Source organism: Anopheles coluzzii, chromosome 2 (genome assembly GCF_943734685.1).
Source record: "Anopheles coluzzii chromosome 2, AcolN3, whole genome shotgun sequence".
In the NCBI taxonomy this organism is placed as follows: Eukaryota; Metazoa; Arthropoda; class Insecta; order Diptera; family Culicidae; genus Anopheles; species Anopheles coluzzii.
The window spans coordinates 26,353,592-26,374,351 of NC_064670.1; the positions used below are offsets into that span (position 1 = coordinate 26,353,592).

The 20,760-nt window shown below is 45.5% G+C and overlaps 1 protein-coding gene across 1 annotated transcript in view; it reads left to right on the top strand.

The window, feature by feature from the left end:
* The first annotated feature begins 4,540 nt into the window (after window positions 1–4,540).
* LOC120953665 (uncharacterized) overlaps window positions 4,541–20,760 on the top strand; it is a 63,816-nt gene continuing 47,596 nt past the window's right edge. The window contains exons 1-2 of the mRNA XM_049605982.1: window positions 4,541–4,734; window positions 6,489–6,835. The gene's annotated coding sequence lies outside the window, so the exon portion shown is untranslated. The remainder of the gene's footprint in view (window positions 4,735–6,488; window positions 6,836–20,760) is intronic.

Here is a 20,760-nt window from a genome sequence, read left to right on the forward strand (position 1 = left end):
TTGAAATGTAATTTTCCATTGCAATGGTAACACGAAATTATTTCTCCGTGCTTTGTGGCACTTCCCTTGAACGAAGTGAAATCATCATCATCGTTGGCTGGCTGGCTGGCTGGGTTAGAAGAAAAAAGCGTGATTATGTTGCAACAACTAAGCAGACAAATCCTCGCACGCAAAACTGCATCGATTTGCAGGTCCATCATTGCATAATGTTGCACTCAGCTCAGCTGAATTGAAGGTACATCGGTTCTCCCCTATTAGTTGCCAGTGAAAACCCATCCTTTGGAAGCAAGTTGGCCCGCACAGAGCACCCCCCTTGACTTGAGAGGAAACTTCTCTCTCCACACTCCATACAAACCGCTCCGGAGGGTTTAACCTTGGAAGAAAGTGGCCAGGCCGGAGCGATCACCCAGTTATGCAAATGCATCATAATCAGAAACAATTTTCCAATTCCACACCCCTTGTGTGGACAGAAATCTTTGAGGTTTGGGATTCTCCTCTGCACCAAGGTCCAAGATTGTACCAAAATAGCTCCCATTTTTGGGCGAGAGGGTTGCGAGAGGACGATCTTCTTACAAGCACCAGCGACGGCCGGTTCCAATTTTATTGCCCACATCCGTTCCACACGCCACACGGGCTTGAGCTTGATCGTCTCGTGCGGTGTGTGCAAGGGAGAAAGTTTTGAGACCATAAGGAAGTGGCCACCCTTCTGCTGGAAACGATCTGGGGGGATTTTTGATAGGACCCCAGTTGAAGTTCTATAGGGGGGGGGGGGGAGTGTTGTGTATTCATATCTAAACGCAGTTGTGATGGAGATTGATCAGAGACGAACCACAGAATCCACCGACGCCGTGTGCGATTAACCGCTCGCAGAATGATGATGCCTACAGGAAGTGTGTGGCAAATGTTTACGCGAACGAAATGATCGGCACAGTAATGATCAAACACGTGCTTTTGGGGCCGATGTCGACAAGAACATTTTTGATTATGATCATTCATATGATTTTGCTGAATGTTCTGGAATTGATTCTGTTTGTTTTTCTGGCGATCTTTGCAGATTGGAAGCAAGATTTAAAAAGGTTTTTTTGTTGGCATTATAAATTAGTAAGCAGCGAAAGTACCGGGCTCGGGTGATGAGCGGGCACGTTGACGATGTGTTAACGGAAAAAAGCCAGCTTGTTTGCCTAACATCAATGTTTTGGGCAGCAAAAAAAGCGGTTTATTGGACAAAGTGATTATACTCCCCTGTGGGGGGTTTGGTGTAGGTTCAATGTGCCAAAGATGTTTTGGAAAGACATGTCGTGTTTTTTTTTTAATTTTACACAACGTTTACTAACGACCTTAATTGATTTGTTTACATGTCTGCTGAGGATCTAACGGTTTCGGGAAACATTCATGAAGTAATTGCATGATCAAATCGTAATCCTTTGGCATCGCTGGAGACTTGGGCTAGTAGTTTTTGGGGATGGAACAGTAATGCCCTATCAGAGGTCAGAGTTCCTGTGCCGCCAAGTGCAACAGTAGTGCTGTAAAAACAACAAACAATGCACTCCCGACAACACACCATTAAATGTGCACGAGAAAGCAATAATGGCGACGAATGTTTGGCTTTAGCCAGCCTTTAGCTCGTTGCTAATTGCCAAGATGCAACCATCGCGCGTACCGCTCGCGGAAGTCTGACCGCCTGTGGGGACAGCTGACAGCACAACGTGAGGCACTGCAGTGCATGGTGCATTCCGGTGTTCAGTGTGTGTGTGTGTGTGTGGTTTTGAACGGTTCGTTTCAATCAAAGTTTGACAAAGATGACCCGATGCATTTTGAAACAGGTGACTCCGGCTTCCATGTGTACCGGGAACGCCAGGAAACGCTCGTAACAAAAAGAGAGAGCAAGAGGGAGATAGAAACCGGTGCTTAGGGAAGTCAAAATGGCACCACGTGCGGTGGCAGCATCAATTTTCAAGTGATCATAAATCATCTTCTCAATCTGCTCATTAGCACCAGCACTTTGGCCCGGGCAAACAATAGCCTGGCGGCACATTTGTCACGGAGGTGGATGTCGCGAAGGTTTCAACTGTTTACCGCACATTTCGGTTGGGGTGGGAAAACCGGAAACGTACTTTTTCTAGACGCAAATAAACCGAGCAGCAGTTGTTGGGGTTTTCCGCCACTGTGCCACAAAATTGTGTCCATCCGTACGATCAATACACGATCGCTGTGCAACAAACTGCATTCATTAGCGTCGGCTGGGCATGGAGGTGAAAGGGGTGGAATTTAGCAATCGTACCAATACCACCACGACCATCATCATCATCACCATCATCGTCATCACGCTGGAGGTAGAATGAAATACGCACACAGAACGCTCGGGCAGCACAATTAGCCGGGGCTGAGGTTAACGAGCGTGGCTTATGCACCTTCCGTGGCCTGCCTGCGCGTATCGGAATCGGATGAGCGGGTGCCTCCGCGGCAATGCACAGGCGAGAGATGCACCGTGAGAGATGCACTACGCTGCAGAAATTTAATCCACTGTGGTGGCTCCATGTATGTGCAGTGTGGAATAAATGGTATGTAATAAATGTCTTACGAAAGAGTTGTTTTTTTTTAAATATTCAAATAACAGATTTTACCTGAAACTGCTTGTCTCTTTCTCTGAGTGCAAATTTTATGGAGAGACTTATTTTAGGCAAAATAGAGAGAGAGAGAAGAATAGCGAGAGAGAGGATGAGCAAGCGAGAGACTTGCATTGGGTGCGTGGGCTCGCTAGAAGAGTGCAGATCAACCTGTGGAATTCCTTTGCCGTGAGTAGCTCCCACCGAACTCCATTGTACAGTGCTAGCCATGGATTTGTAACTGATTGCTCGTTAGAAAACCTAAATGATTTTTTTTTAAATAATAAGGTCACTTGTGTATACTTGTATATATGTACAGGCGGTCCCCGAGATACACTGTTTATCGGGATGGAAAACGGCCGCAAAAAACCGCGTATATCGAATGTCCGCGTAGGTCGAACCTCGTGACTTTCAGCCAAACTATCACTAATTTTCGAGTGATTTTGCAAGTAAGGGGTGTTTTTAGCCACTTAATTCGTTATTTCATATTATTCTGACTGAATATAACAGTTTAAAACTATTGAAATGGTTTTTAACATTCGATCAATAGGGACATTATTTGGCATTTTACAATTGATGTGTCAAATCAGTACAATTTGCTTAAAAAACTGTTAAATTAAAAAAAAAAAACACGTAAATCCAGATTCCCTGTATAAGAGGTACCGTGTATCTCGGAGACTAACTGTATGTATATGGATAAATAAATTGATGAATTCTTGATTATGTGATTCGATAAACAAGTTGTTGTATTTAATAATTGAATCTTCTTGTTTGGCTCAACAACCGTTTTTGGTCAAGGCCTGCCTGTACCACTTGTGGGCTTGGCTTTCAGTGACTAATTAATTTCCCCCCATAGCAGGATAGTCAGTCCTACGTATGGCGGCACGGTCCATTTGGGGATTGAACCCATGACGGGCATGTTTGTTAAGTCGTACGGTTAGTCGTTAATAATTGAATATATGTTGAAAATAGTGCACTAAAATATGATATAAAACTACAATATGAAATATACTTAGCGCTATAATCACAGTCCCTTTAAGCCTAGGTTGAGATCTACCGTATTTTAGCGTATATAGGTTGAAAACGTCTGAAATCAAATTAGGGAGTGGGAAGCGGGTTGGTTGTCTAAAGTGCGAATTATCGAGCGTGCGGATTAAGAAGGTGCGGATAACCAAGCGTGAACTGGCGTTTGGTGCATGGGTAACCAAGTAACCAATTATTATATTGGTCAAAATCGGCGAAATTCGACTTACGCGGATATTGGAGTTACGCAGATTCCTCGGTAACGCACAAACCGTGTTACTCGGGAACAGACTATGATTCAATACAAAGGTAAACGCATGGCCTTCCATACGTTTGTCCTAGAAGCATAAAAAGTAAAATAAATTTGATCTGAATCATTCAAAGTCATTGATCAACAAGTCATTGGCAACATTGGCAAAGTTGTTTGCTGTTTTTGAATTTTGTAAAATTAAAAGAATAAAAACAATGATTCAAAAATATTGAATAATCTATCAGGGGATCGTTATACGCGCTAAAATACGGTACTTTATTAGTCGTTACTAAGTTACTGTGTGGCGGTATGACATGCTTTTACAGGATCAAAAGTAAATTTAGTTCATAACAGACTTATAATAAAGTGGGTTTGAGGGTTTTATCACTTATCGAGGTTGTACTAAACGAAAATAAAACTCTAAATTCTGGTTCTAGTTCTCTGAACCTCGCCTTTGATAACCATTCCATTCTCACCGCGCTGCTTGACAGCAACAGCTTATCTGTGTTTACAGACAGACCGAAACCAACGCCACCCACTGTAACGGAGAGCGAAACACGTTCTCTCACCAAAAACTACGCATTCCACTCTGCTCACTCTCTCGCTCTCTCGCGCGCCGTACGTTTCCCACTTTCCAAGAAAACGGCCGCAGCAAACGGGGCCGCACGGCCAGCAAACACGTTGTGGGGGTTTGAAGTTGCAAGTTTGAATCGTAACCTCATCCGACGTGGACGCGACGTCCCAGCGCGCTGCTCGGTGTACGCGAACGAAACTGCAAGAACAGGCCAGCGCACCGCACAACTACATCGCTGAACATTTTGAGCTGCACACACTGTTTCAGCCGACGATCGAAAGGTAGATGCAGTTTGCTGTGCCACAAATAGCATCTCCAAAATACACACCAACGTGAAGTGGGAATCACGCTGCATCAGTGTTTTTTTTTATTCATCGGAGTTTGTTTCGGAAGTGGAACGCTCTCAAAACGCGCAGGTTCGCCATGACGGCCCGTTTAAATCTCCCGTGTAATGTGCGTACCCGATCGGGCCCCGCGTAGTGAGCGAAACTTGAGTGTGAGTGTGAGTGGTGCTGTGTAGGGGTGGAATGTAAAAACAACGACGGCCACAGTCAGATCGGAGGGAAACTTTTCTGCTGCTGCTGCTGCTGCTTCGCAGGTTGAAAAGTCATCCGGTGGCCCCCGCGTCGTTGATCGTGTCGTTTGCACCAACACACCGAAAGCCACGATCACACTCACATGCCCGTTGTTGGGTAGGGTTGGGGAAAACGGTTTTGCGGAAGAAAGGGCGTACGAAAAGCTACAGCACAGCAAGTGAACAGGGTGAAGACACAAAAAAAACACCAGCAGTACAAAAACACGCACCACAAAGCGAAAGAAAAAGCTTTTCGTGATCATTCTGACGGAACGGGCTTTACGTGAGTGAGTGTGTGTGTGAGAGAGTAAAAGGTGTGTTACACGATTGAGGTGTCAGTGGCACAAGAAGCAGAAGAGGAAGAAGAAGAAGAAGAGCAACAACACAGAACAATCTCTTCTGGGGCAATCCTAGTGAAAGAATCGAACAAGCGAAAAGGAACGGAAAAAGGAACGGAAGTGTTTGTCGCTTTGACTCGTATACCCCTCTTACCCCGCACCAGTTCGGTACGCTTCTTCGCGCACAGGTGTGTATGCACGTTTGATCAGCACGACACCAACACAGGAACAAACCCAAGCACACACCTGCACCCTCGCCCCTCCGGCGCCCTGTACGCTGCAACGCGGCAGGAATTTAAAGTACTCACGCTCCCCTCCCAGGGACCCGATCTCCAGTAGAGTAGGCTCCAGAAAACCGGAAGCTAGCAGCGATTTAAAAACCGGAAACCGAAACGAAGCAATAGAACAAAAGAAGCGGAAAACCAACAAAAAAAATCACAACTACGATCGAACCTGTGTGTTCACAGTTTTCTCTTTAACAACAACTAAACAAAAGACGTGTGTTTTCGTAGTCTGAACTTCGCAGTTTTTCCTACTGAAGGCGCTACTCCACGACTACTTTACACGCCCCCCTTCCCTCCACTCCCTCTTTGCGTCTGTGCACCTGTTTTGTTTACACACAGTGCACCCACTTCCCAGAAAAAAAACTGCAACAAAACACACACACAGACACATTTTACGAGTACAATTTTGAATTTTCTTCGCGCTCCTGTCGAAGAACAAATTTCAAGATTGATAGTTTTAAAACAAACAAAACAAACAGTCCGCAACAGAAAACGTACCACGATTCGTGCCGCATTCTCGCCCTCCTTGCGTCCCTGTGTGAAGGAGTACACAGCTTGGTGGTTGTTTGTCACGGGGCCAAACAAAAACAAAACCCCTGCACATCGCTGTGTGCGGGTGTGACAGCTGCCCAAGTGTCATCGAGTGAAGGCAAAAGGTGATCTTTTGGTGCATTTACATCCCGTTCGGTGGGACAAGCAGGCGCTGCCAAAGAGCGTGGTGTGTGTCTTGCTCTAAAATTCTAAAGTGAAAGACGGTGACACCGCGCAGCTACGAGCAGTTTGCGACTTCTTGCCGCAGCTCTTGAAGTGTTCCGAGTTCAATTCGTGATTCTTCACAGTGTGTCAGTGAGTGTATGTTTGCGTGTTTGTGTGCGCGTGTGTGTGTGTGTGTTGCTAGCCACAACGATCCCGTAGCGATCTTGTTTGGTTGTCATGTTTTGGTGTTACTGGCTGGAAGTTGGTGAATCTTCGTGAGCCATTTCCCGGTCTCGGCTCATACAGCGAAAAGTGCATACCTGAGGCAGCTATCGATTGTGGAAGTTTCATAGAAGCTGCTGTGTTCGAGCCACCGTTGCAGTGAACAACAGACACCACACCAACCACCAAAACAAAACGCGCTGCAGAGCAGTTGCAGAGCAGCAGCAGCAACAGCCCACAACACTCGCCGTTGAACGGAGTTAGAAAGGTAAGAGGAATGCGCTAGGGCTAGCTCTTCAACCGCAAAAGAACGGCACACACACACACCGCTGTTCTTGCCGCTGTGTAAAAGATGCGCGCCGTTGCCGTTAAACCTAATCGTCGATCGAGGACGACGACGACGGCGTCGGAGGTCTAATGAGGAGGTTCTGGAAGGGTGAAAATTTAGGGAATCGAGAACACGGAGCAGATCCACAAACCACAGATAAGCATGCCACATGCACACCGTGCATCAACCGTGGTACGTTCCGGTTGGGCAATTTTGTGTGCGTCACTGCAGGGAGAGAAGGAAATTGCCCTTCAACGAAACGTTTTTTTTTGAGGGCTCAAGAGGTACAGGTGTATTTCTTTAGCAGAATAAAACCTGCCCCTACATGCTGGGAATGCACGTTAATGTTGAAAGTTTTCAAATGCATTTCTCCATTTTAACGTTTTTGTGGTTGTGGTTTGATCATGCGATGTCTTGCAAACTTCGATGTGTGTTAAATCACATGACACGGTGTTTGAGGCTGAACTACTGTGAAATGGTAGAACCGTTTAATGCGATATATATAAGACATGTTTTGGAAAAATGTGCTCTATTCAAATATATTTCATACTTTTACACAAGTTCATCCGTTTTTGATCACAAACAAAAGGACTCTTTGCAATTGTGTCGAGCAACAGTAGCAATCAACATCAACAAACTCATTAGCACCACATGTATGATGCGCTCAATGGGTGGTGTTAGCTCAAACTTTGATCTCATAGTAATTAACTAAATTTATCAACAAGTAATGGAAAAAAACATTTTGCCACTTATTTTGCATTCACTGTAGCGTACTGCATTTGCCCTCCTCGTATGTATAATTCGATTTATTTGCGCATCAACTTCGCCTCCGTTCGATCGACCACCGTCCAATATAAACTGTAAAACGCACTATTACTGTACCCAAAACCCCTATGTACTCGTATGAATTGTGGGTGTGATGACCACCTGTGGTTCTTTCGATTTTCTAATTACTCTTCAATTGTACTGAGCAAACCACCTCGACCACCACCACCACTATCAGCGCAGGGGTGTGCAGCAATTTGCAATTCGAACTATAATGACGCTGGGGCAACGGTGAATTTCGGATACTGGCAAAGTTCAGCACAGGTTGTGCTGATTGCCGTGTGCCCATATCAGCTACGAGGAGAGAAAGAGATAGCGAGAAAGAGAAAAACGAGGTGTACGAACAAATATTCCGTTTTGGAAGCTTTGGGAAAGTCTTTTTTTTTGTCGGAATTGTTTTGGAATTGTTTGCCGGGTGTTGGGCAATTGAACGCTAATGGCGAAAGAACGGATAGATGATTGCACAGGTGACGCCAGTGGGGGGAAAAGGGGATTTTAATGTGATGTATGTTTTTTGAACGAAAAACCATAAAGAAGAAAAAAAAAACAACACAACAACCGCAACAACAGCACGATATATGCAAACAATATTAATTCTGAATAAATATTCCCGTTTCCCATCGAGTGGCGGGCGCATTATTGCATGGGTTGGCTCTCAAATTTTCCGCTCCAGAGCATAAAATGTAGGTGCGTGCGTGTGTCTGGGTATTTGTTTAAAGCATTCGAGCGAAGGAAAAGCTAAATGAATTGAAGTTTGCTTTTATGAATGAAAGCGGAAATATTATTCAGCAAACTTTCCTGCCGCGAATCATGCATTGGCCGTTGCCGTGGTTCTGGTTGTTGGACTGTTTAATGTATTTGTGGCACTTTGATGGTATATATGGTAGCAAGGGTAGCACAAGGAAGGCAAAAGACAGCTGTGAGTTGCAAATTAGGGATAAATGCGAATCTTCACTTGAGAAAGTTGTTCTGTTTCCCCCGTGCATTGAACTGAAATTTGGATGTGACTGGGGATCAATCAATAAACAATAAATATGTCATTGATGGTATTAGGAAAGAATATTAAAGTATCTCTAAACACTAGGACTATTACGAAATTGAATTGAATAAGCTGTTTTGTTCGTTTATTCATGCTTCCATTCCTCACTAGAATGTTCTTCGGAGCAATGAATCACCGCTTAGAGGAGTGACATTTGTGGCCACAAGTGTGGTACCATTTGGCCAAACTAACGTAGGTTAAAACAGAAAGTATTTTGCTGTTGTTGTTGTTGTTGTCATAAAAAAGGGGTGTTCAAGCAAAGGAGCTCCGACCTTTCCCTTAAAAGGTTGTTATCTTTATTTGTTTAACGGCTGTGGAGATGCCCTTTTTTCCATGCTCCGGTTCTTAATTTAATTTTAAATTCATCACTCACATAATCCATCCACCGTCTGCCGGAAGCATCCATCAACCGACCCGAGACGACAAAAGCGTTACCAAAACCTGGCAGCCAGCAAAACAAAAAAAAAACGAAGCACGACGACAATGTTTGAAATCTTGGGCCAACAACAAAATGGGATGTAATTAATGTTTGTCTCCTTTGGCACACCCGAAACCTACACATTTCCTAGCCATATTATGTGATGAAATTAGACTTTAATCCAATAACAAAACATCATTCCACGGTGCGAAGTGTTTTTTGTTTTGTTAGGAATTTATCCTGTTCTGTGTTTTGGCGCTCAATGGCGCAGGATGTAATCTTTGGCGATATTAATCTTCCCATGTCCCACACCAGGGCATGGTGATTTTGTTAGACATAAATTAAGCTAAACTCCACGTATATTGATATCTTACATCCTTAGTTCCGAGAAAATTTCATTCCGTATGCTACTGAGATAGCAAACCACAAAGGTACCTACGTGACAAGTCGAATATCCTTCAGAATTCAGTATGAACAATGTTATGCGAAATATGTTTAATCGAATTCCGTAAAGGTATGACGCTTTCCTATCTAAGTTTCATTGTTCTGCTATCGTCTCGTGCGTTCTTTTCCTTGTATTCTTCAACGTCTAGCCACAAGTAACATCTCTGTATATAGATTGGCCCGTCATGCTTTCCGACCGAAGCTAACACCACCGTTCTGACGTCTAAACTTTGTTCCTTCATCCAATTGGCTACCTCTGCTATTACTGCCTCGCTTTAGACAAAGATGAAGTACAAGGTGCGCCATCATCATCCGGTCCCAATATTGCTCCTGAAATGTACATTACTTTGACCGGCGTTGTCATGCAACGCTGCCCGTGGAGTATGAAGTTAGAATTTCACAGACAACTTGTCCCGAAGTGTCTCCCTCGCACACACCCCCTCTCGAATGACGGGTGCCGGTGACGGTTAAAAATAAAACATTCTTGAATAACAACAAGCATGTTCCCCCATACGAGCGTGATATTTGCTGGAAGCTTTCGCGGAACTTCTGGAAGCCACCGGGAGCAAAGGGAAGCGTGCTGCAACAGCATGCCACTGCCGGTGGACGGGAGAGTTTGCCAGAATCTTGCTAACGTGACCGGCAAAAATGTGCCGTGTTTCTTCGTGCTGGATTCGTTTGAAGTTGAGTTTCGGTACAGGGAGGACGCCGGACGGGAGCCGGACGTCCACCTGACATTGGGATGTACAACGACCACCGTCCCGCCGCCCGCCGCGCGCCAGCAGCGTGTGAAGCATAAACTAGTGTTTTGCATTAAATTATACTTTCCTTTCGGTAAGCGATGCCCACCGGCCAACCGGAGACATTCTAAGGGCCCGTGTCGGCCCTTTCAAGCCCATATCCCTTGCTACGGTGCAGGTCTTCACACAAAGTTTGCATGCGGCTGTTGTTGTTCGGTACCTTGATTGGCTTCCTGGAAGAGTTAAGGGAAAAGGAGAAGTTTTAAATTTCCGTTCCGATGACTTACAAAGGGGGAGTGGAGAAAGAAATGCTGTGGACCTGTTTTTGTGGTGGGATCCGTCATGCTTCACGGTTTGCTAACGAATGGAAAGGGACAACCGATTGTTTTTTCTTTAGAGAAAATGTGAGTTAATGTTGTTTATTTGGTTTGATTTATTATTCGGTTTATCGTGTTCATGAGATTGAACTTTTAATCTGAAAGACAATCAGTAAATTCTGTCTGAGCAAGCATTCCAGGATTTCATCTTTTCTTGAAATACATTTTCTCATGTAAACATTTTCATTCAGTAGAGCAATGTGTTTCTAGAAAAGCTCCGATTCGGTTTTACGTACTGCTTTTCATATCTTTTTTTTTAATTCCATCTCGCAATCGACGAAAAGCCAATTTAAACTTCCCCGTCCAGCACTTCCAAAAGCGCTGTGTGCCATTTGTGGTCCGCTGTTTGTGTGTGTGTGTTTCGTATCGGAAATGAAAAGTGTCGGAAAGTGGGGAAAAGCACTGACAGGGAAATGATTTTTCGGTCAACTGGAATGGTAATGTGGTAGTGCCGCACCAGTGTGCCATTTTGCCTAATTTGTTTCGCGTTTGCAATCACTTTATCCCCCATCCACCTTTTCGGTGGACGGAGCAGTATCGGCTTTCATCCCCACGGAGTGTGACATGGCCACCAGATCCTCTGCCTTCCCCTGTTTTGGCTAGCCAAAAATGTAAATGCGACTCGGCGATGGTGGTGGTGGCAGTGGTGTTGGGCTTGAATCAACATAATTTAGTGTGACAAACCCCATTTGTGACTGAAAGCCATCATCCCTCCCATAGTGCAAAGCGTGCAAATAGGTCAGTGGAATTAAGAACGACGACACGCTCAGGGGGAGAAGGTTTTGAAGGAATTGAACCGGGGGGGGTATATGGGGTGATGGATTGAAATGAAGACATGGGAGGTAAATTGACGCAGAGATTGAAATGTGAATGCATATGACCACAGCGTGTTGAGGATGTTGTTTGGGAATATAGATTTAAATTTATGCCCGGGACAGTTATAATAATACTAATTTTATTTATCCAACAACCCTTTCCCCTTAACGCCTTTCTCCGGGCGGTGGTCCGGAGAGTAAGATCAATTTCCACCCTTAAGATCCAATCCCAGATACGAAAAAATAAAAACATCAGTTTCACTCAACAATCAGACATTGAAATGGCTTCCCGATGTGCTGGCGATTCGTTACGACGGGGGTCAGTCTGGTGCTTCCACCCGGCAAGAAAAGAAAAGTGAAAGGAAGCGTATGTGTGCTGTCTGTACGTTATTGTTTATTGTATGGAATCCCCCGAACAAGACTCAATGCTGTACAGGGCTCGAACTCGAAGGGCACTCTCGCAGAAAGCAGTTCCAGTTCGTTAAGGGTCGAAGGGTCATCAACGAGCATCACACCACCACAAACGGCAAGCAATTTGCTCAAGTGCATGTTCTGCACTAGCTCGGATATAGCGCACATTCCAATGGAAATCACTTGCAAAGATGGTTCGTTTTTCCCCTAGATCGAGCTAGATTGGTTCGTATTCCTTTCGCCGGAAAACACTCACACGCCAAACGGCTGCACGCGCTGCAACTGCCAGCTTTCATTTTCCGTGTGTCTGGGACTGTGATATTTTTCCCGGAACAAAACTGCACTTTTGCAGCGGGTCGCTTTTATTGCCCATTTCACTGAAAGTGGAAGCGTCCATCAGAACGGCACAGGAAGGCACGATGAAGGGGCTGTTCGTTCGGACATAAATTTTCATATTGCAGCGCGTGCAATGCGATATGTGTGCTATAACAAAATGGTTTGCGTGGAAAACTATTAGAGTGCAAATACCCAAGCACAATTTTGGCCAACTGTTTACTTTAGTGATAGTTTTAACATAATCCGGTTCGAAGGACTAAAGTCTTTTCGGGACAGTATGGTTATAAAATTGCACGCGATGAAAGTGTGATTAAATTTCGTTTAAAAACTCCTCTCCACACTTTTAAACTCTACTCACTTTGGCACTGCTTCCAACAAATCAAGCCTAAAAAAAAGACAAAAACGGCGCAAAAATCTCACGCGCGTTTTTTGAAATCTGTCCTCAACCGAAAGCCATTAGCGGACGGAAGGCGTTGTACTTTTTGGGGGGAGCTGTGTGATCGCATCGGACATCGCACCGAAATCTTTCACCATCAGCCGCAGCCTCCCAGCCTTCGCCTTGCCAATGCCGTCACATTGGCCCCGCCCTGCATTCCTCCCTCCCTCGTCCCACACTGCCCACACCAGGTGTCTAATGCTGTATTAATAATAAAGCTATTAAACGTGAATTACGGCAACGATCGTGTTTCCCTCGCTACCTTCCCCGGTTTTGGCGCCTGTGTGCACGTGTGCACACCATTCGGCACTGCAAATGGAAAACAATAAATGCGGGCTCTGTGCGAAGATTTGCTTTCCGCAACATTGGCGCGAAACCTGCGCGAGAACCAGTTTGGCAACGACAACCGCCACGATGCATTAGTGCAGACTCTTTATTTGTGTGTGTGTGTGTGTCTCGTATTTGGCAATGCTGCGAAAACGGTGGCAATACCGCCGAGATAGGTGAGGTGTAATTTATCTTCCACGAAATCACTCTCGAGCCCAACGAGAATAGGGGGGACGGGATGGGAAGGTAGGCAGACCCAACGCGGAGCCTTTGGGCGGTCGATTTGCGACTGGTGATGAAAGTTGGGGCCACGATTCGATATGCGATTTTGTGCGAAATGTTCCCGCCACACCCGAGTGGGAGGGCGCAAGTGTTTTGTTTTGTCGTTGGCTGGTGTGCTGGGAGCTTCGTTGCACGGCGGCACGTGGCTGAACGTAGCCCCGAAGCACTATTACTCGCTCTAGCCGTTTACTACAGTTCAAGTTAGGTTTGGGTTTTTGTTGCCTGTTTGCTGCTCCTTCTATTGCTCTCTTTCGCTGTGTGTGTGTGTGTTGTTTTTGTGTGTGCAAAAATCTACCCTTATCGCAACCATGGGGGTACAGAGAGTTTGCAATCGCGCCTGAAATTACCACCGGCTGCTCAACCACTGCCCTCCTAGCTTTCATAATTGGAAGCGCCAAGAGATGTGGAGCGAGCGCGGGGTTTTCGGTATCCGAGTTGTGGACTGTGGATTGGGGTTGGATTGAAGCGACCCCGGGCCGAGGTCAATTGATTAATTAGACCAGATGCCAAAACCCCGCACAGTGGTTCGTGCTCGGCAAGTGTACGGAAGAATGTTCATCTATGAATATCCAATCGATTGCACAGGGAAAGTGGCAAGAGAAAATTCCGGAATCGTTTCCATGCATAGAATTTGCCCTTAATTCGATGTGCTACTGCCACCTCAGTCGGTATTGTCAGTAGTAAACGGAATTGGAACGAGTAAACGACAACGTTTGCGCATTTGCCCTCTTCTAATCCATCATGCTTTACTGCCTAATGAGATGCTCACCAACTCACCATGGTACAGTTGGGATAGGTAGCACGAGTAAGGTAAATATTTTGCACCCGCACATCATCATTTGCTGGACCCGCAAGATAAGCCCAATACTACCGTGCAGGAGGTCGTTTGCATGCCAAAATAAATCTGTTGACAGCACAATACGCAATCTAATCTCGGCCGATAACACTTGTCCAATAGTGAGGTGAGCAGTGCTAACGGATGCTACGGTATTGTCGGAGAAAGAGGTTGTTATTATCGGGTACGTGAGGCAAATGTGTACAGCAAACGTGTGCTGGTGTACGATTTTTTAAGCAAACATCATCCAATTGGTGCAGCGGCAGTCAATTCCAAGGGTTCGCAAATAAGAAGCTGCCGGACGTGGGCTACGATAGCACGCTCGAAGCTGTGTCACAGAAAACAATGCTAAGTGATATCACAAATCCTTTCCAACTACTGTGCGCTGTTGTAAAGTAGCTGCAAGGGCAGTATCATTGCCGGTAGAGCACAACACGAGAACTTTCCAGAATGCATGCAGCTCGAGGTGCTTTGGTGCGAAACGGTTAGAGATCTCGCTACAACATGCCTCCAACTCCAATGCAAACGGCGTATCTCGATCCTTGACAATCGAACGTTCGAGCTTTCACGACCGCAGGAGATCACTACTTCCTGAGATCGTTGCCGAGCGATCGCGTACGGCAGTGACCCTTTGGAGCAGCGGCTCAGCTGTGATCGGTGACCGTGACAGTTGTTGAATGGCGCCCAACGTCCTCTCATGGACAGCAGCTAGCTGTGGTCCGAGATGCAACTTCCGAATTCTACCGGCTCCGCATGCGGAGTGCATCTTCAGAATGCCAACGGTTTTTGCTCCACGCATCGGAACGTTCGAAGGACGTTGGCTTAAAAGGGCTTGTAGGCCTAGAACTTCACCTTAGTTAATCTGTACAGGTTTGAAGGTCAAACGTTGGCAATGTTGGAGTGTTTGTCTGACTGCTGATGGCGACTACAGCTCAAACCCCGGGGGTTGTTTCCTGTGGCTTCTTTGTTGTCGACTTTGAACTCTTGTTGGGTGCGCCAGGATGGATTGTTTACGGAGTGGAATATCAAACCCGACATGTTGTACAAACGTGCCCGGTAGTTCCTGGGGTTTGTTTTACATATGCTGAACAACTTTTCAACCTAAGCCTTCCTGCACCCCGCGCCTAAAGTTAGTGGGCCAGTGGGCAATTCCTGGAACGCTAGATTCCTAATACACTTTCTCAGCGCTTATCGTTGTAAAGCGATGCTATGCCTTGATAAGATTGACGCCAGTTTATAGCAATTGTAGTTTTATAAACTGAACCTCCTCCTTTCCACCGTTATCGTAATGTGCAATTGCGCTGCAGCAGCCAGGACGATTCTACGCGAACGAGAACTACTCGGACGACCCTGACACCCCTGCTGCTTCTTGCCTTCGGAGCCGGAACAGCCGGTGTTTGTTGTTTCTATTTGGGTATTCCTAGCAGCTTCCCGCCTGAAAACGATACGCCACCGTTAGTTTAATTAGCTTTTCATGTAGTTTGTAGTTTTCCATTGGCTTCTACCAATTGCTGTATGTGTGTGTTTTTTTTTGCTTGCTTCTTCCTTTCAGGTAAGCCGCAAGGGTCCGCCAATTCTCCCACTGTGTCGGATGGAGTGCTTCACCCCTCTTAAAACCTCCCTCCGCTGGGACGGGGTGCTATTATACTGCTTACGATGTAATAATTGGTACAGTATGTGTGTTATGGTTAGCTTCGCAGGGTGTTTGTTTTTTCGATGCACTTTTTTTGGCCGCGGGCACCTCGGTCGGGGATGGAAAGATGGATGAGCTGCTTGTTTACCGTTTATATGATCGGTAAGCAAAACTCTATGATTAATCAGCCGGCTTGTTATTGGAGGCGCGCCACAGTGTGTGCTAACTGCGTAGTGCGGGTTGTGATTAACGATGCGAGGTTTTCTTCGGAAGTGGTGCTGTATTTCGGCAACCTGGTTTGATAAGCCTGTGCCGCGCTGGGGAAGTGGCAAACTTGGTATGTAGGCACTCTGATAGAGAGTGCCCTTTTCGTTATTTTTTCGGCAAATAATTAAGCTAATTAATTACTTGCGCATTAGAAGCAATCATCAGGTTTCGTCAGGTAATTGAAAGCTGGTAATGCACCGAACGTGTTAATTTTGGCTTTTTCACTAAAGCACATACCCATGCCTTAAGTTTATTCCCTAAAATGCAAGTAGTAATTTGAGGGGGAGAAAAAACTCTTAGCTCACATCGATTTAATGTGCCACTGCTTCAAACGAAGAAACACACATTTTCAATCGCTATACCGGTAACATTCACTAAAGCCTTCCTGCGCTGATATTGGCTACGATTCCCAATCCTGACACGCTTCTCCGTCCATCAGGCCCATCCTAACCACTCCAGAAGTGAGCACTTGAATGCCACAACTTTTCGACCACTCAACTGCTTCATTACAGCCTCTCGATTCCAAGCAAACGCGGCAAATGCTGCTCTTAATGTCGGCAGTTACAGTATTTTACGCCTCACCCCCAATAATAATAATAATCAGCCCGCAGAGAACGAGAACTTATCTGCTTCTTCTCCTTCGCCGTGCTGGAGTTTCATTAATCTAACGCTTTCTATCACGCACCCACACACACACACATACTCATACGAGAGCACCGTCTGGCGGTCGATAGATTTTTATTTGGGTTCGGTGTGATTTCTTTTCCTTTATGCTTTCATCCGGCGTTTGGAGCGGGAAGGGAAAGTCCTAGAATGGAGCAAAACCATCCGGCATTAGTTCAATGATCGATGGGAGTTTATTCGTGTCTGTGATGGTGTGCTTGGCACGAAAAGTTCTTGGATAAGAAGTGTTTTCAGAATTTGGACGTGGATTTGGAAAGGTAGGAGGAACCGAAAACATACAACCCAAAATCCATCAACGCAACGAAAATCTAAACCTCCTGTGGGATTTGGATTTCCAAGCTGGTGCAGGAATGTGTTGCTTCCTTTCTAGCTTTGCCTTAACTGATCCCCAGTTGAGGTACACTGGTGGGGGGCCGGACGGACTAGCGACCGAACCTGTTCCAACCAGCGAGCCCCGGCTTAACCGCAACGATCTTTCCAGCGATGCGATAGGCCATCTTGACGGGGTGGGCCACTAACAACGGCCGAACCGGTTCTGTTGCCTTTTTTACGTCCGTCTTACATGCTGCAGGGCGAGAAGAATGCCCTAGCATGCGGAGGCTGGTGTAATGTGTCGCACCGAAGGCAACGCTGCCACGCTAAAGAACCGACCAGCCACCATACACGCTACGTCACAAGTGCGTCGAATCTCGGTGGCGCCGTACGCCGTTGAAGCAGCTACGGGAAAGTGTAGCACCCGCCTTGGGACATACAGTGCAGTAAAAATAACCTTCAACTGCGGGGGCCTACTGTCCAACTGTAGCCGAGGGCATGTGTTTTCGAAACAAAAATAAATCCATCCAGATACTGAAGTGTGTGCTGGATCTCAGAGTGGATCTCACTGATTGCTTTTTAACGCAGTGTGGTATAAACGATATTTTCGCCTTCTGTTTGTCTAACATAACCACACATTGAATTCACTATATTACTCTACATTGCTTTAGAACTCGTCGGCCGTATCGGAGTTTCCCGCCGATCTTGGGAAGCAAATCCGTAACTATGCCGACCTTAATTCGCTGCAAATTTATGCTAAATTAATAATTTTAGTGCATAGATAATATCATCTCGACCCTCATCCGGCCCATAGGGTGGCTTTTAGCGAAGGTAAACAGTAGCTTCCATCATCATGCTGCCGGCGACCGCGAATGAGAACACCACAAGATCGGTGCTAAAATCACTCTCCGGGGCCACTCTTCCGGCAGCTGCACTGATTTGATATCGTAAATTATCCACTTCAAGAACGCAGAGATCCGTTAGCCTGGAACGCGAACGGCCCAGCTCTCCACTTGGCGAGATTCTAAAGCATAAGAAAATTGAAAAGCCAAACCATCCCACCCATTCCCAAACTCCATCGTAATTCATAAATCCCAGCATAAAACACTACAATGAATGTTGAAGAAAAAGCCGTTAAATCATGGTGGATAAGCATGTTGCTGGACGAATTGTTTGTTATTAAGTATACTTTAAGTGGTCTAGTAATGAAGATTTGTTGTGTGCCATGGGATGGAGATAGACGTTCGTATTAGGGTTTGAAATTTTTAAATGTAATTTCCTACGCCCTAATTTAAGATATTCCATTCCAACATGTAAGTTGTTGACCGCAAAGAGAAAGTTGTCCCCAAACAGTACTTTTGCCCAGCTACGTGTGTGGCCATATGCCTGTGTCCACTCGAGTGGACACACGCACATAAAACCTAAATTAAATTTCGATTGATTAAATAATTGCTAGGCCTGTCACATAAAAGATAATTCCCATTTCCGAGGAACGATTGGAAACTATGCCGCGAAACACGCTGAGCAGTACGCTACCGACACAGTGCACAATTGTCTTGCTAGCGGAGAAACCTTGGATCGGCGAGGACAATATCGTACACCCCGCGGATCACTGCTGCGTGACGTTGTTACACGCGATTAGATTGTGGCCATCGCAGCACAGCACGGCCAAGACTCTAAGTTGAAGTGTCACGAGAAGCAAACGCTGCTGTGTCACAAGGAGTGAAAGAACGGTGTTTAAAATCTTGCTAGACTTGAAAATGGATAATAGTAATCGAGGGATAAAAACCATTCAATGTCAAAGAAGCGATGATGTATTCTGACTATTGAAGCGTACATTTAATTTATTATGATGTTATTATGTGTTCCATCAGACAGATTTGGACACTCCGTGTGATTTTGGTGAAACCGTTGATACTACTAAGATGGTGCAAAATGTTACACGAAACACAATTGTGAAAGACGCTGACGGACGACCAGGGCCATTTGAAGATTAAACTTTTGATTTATGTGCCTTCCCTTTACGTTTGCGTGATGGATTTTCAGCCAGATTGAGCACCCATTAGGGTAGTATGATTTAACGTGTAGAATATGATTACTGCAATGGGACGCCTTGTTGTAAAGTAAACAATACGAGTTTACGATGCATTTGGCAGATTACGAGTGCCAAACAAGAGGCAAACAAGGTGTACGTTCCGTTGTTTACATCCAGCATTCCATACAAACTGACGTATTTGCGTCAATCGATGATCGCAAAGGAGCTACAAGAAAGATGATGATATTATCACCATGAGAACTACCGCTCGTAATAATGATTAGTTAATCCTTTTCGGTCTGCGGTTTCATAAGCTGTGTCGGGCTGCTTAATTCAATCATTCGTATGCCCCTCTCAACAATCAGCTCACTATAATGAGTAACGCATTCATTATTCATACAATTAGCGATCGAAAGTTACAAAGCACCCATAGGCGGCTTCTAATCTAAGCGCTCCATCTTTTCAGCTCATCTCACCGCATCGGCGGGTCACAGTTCGGTCAATGTAATAGTGCGAAAAACCTGTGCCGAAAATCGCGGTCATCTAGCGGTGACATACGAAAACCTTGAACTTTAGTCTCCGCCGGCGTAATGTGTCGATGAAGACTTTCAAACGATCTGTTTTGTGGCCACCGCTTCCAAAATTCCTTCGCCGAGAACAGGTTCCGCTGTATATATTATAACTTTTTTTGTGGACACCTAAGGCGATCAAACTCCCTCCCCAAAACAAGGTGGACTATCATAGTGGCACTACACACATACACACAACGCTTGGGGAGTGAAAAAGAAACATGACAGCACGAAGGTTGAAAACTGGTTTATTTTGGGAATGGATCGTCTCTCAAGGACGGTCACGACAGACATGGATTTGCACATTTTGGACTTAGGAAGGCTTGGATTTTGGACTCTGAAACACCTATTTATTGCTATACTCCTTTTTTTGGGCAGGACCGACCGACAGTATTCCCACACGCATAGACACGAGTGCCAATGATTGGAAAAGGTGTTCCGTGATCAGTAAGCAATTGGCGGTTCCAAACATCGGTACTTACCGGCTTTTTGTGTTGTTTTGTTTGGTCCACAATCCTTAGACCACGTCCACTGTAGATCACGATCACTGCCGCTGAAAGCTATGGAAGTTTGAAAGTAAAACCTGCCACAACATGACAACACCTTCGATTCTTTCGTTGGAGAACTCCTTTCTGAAACTGCACATACACACATACACGAGCCATTCACACAAGAACTCGGCTCGGACGCAAATGTTTACTTCCCCCTCTGGGGGTAGCAGCAGTGTGACAGGACCTGAGAACATGACAGCATGTCCTCCAGTAGCGGTCCATTCTTGCCGGTTATTCACTCGCTTGTCTAGTGCAAACCCGCCGGGTACTGTGCTCCCTTTCCGATCGATCGATCCGGCACGATGTGTTTTGCCGGCAGTATAGTAATGGCATTATAGTAGCATAATGGCATTTGGCAGTAGGAGCACAAAAAAAAAACCCCCAGTGCGCGCCATAGGAACGAAAAAAGGCATCGAACGTTGTAAAACGCCGTGAGAAAATATTTCAACAATTTGCAGCGAACGATTTAGTCTTCTGGTTGGAGTTTATATTGCTTTTAATTCTCGCATGTGAACTCACGCCTTTGGGG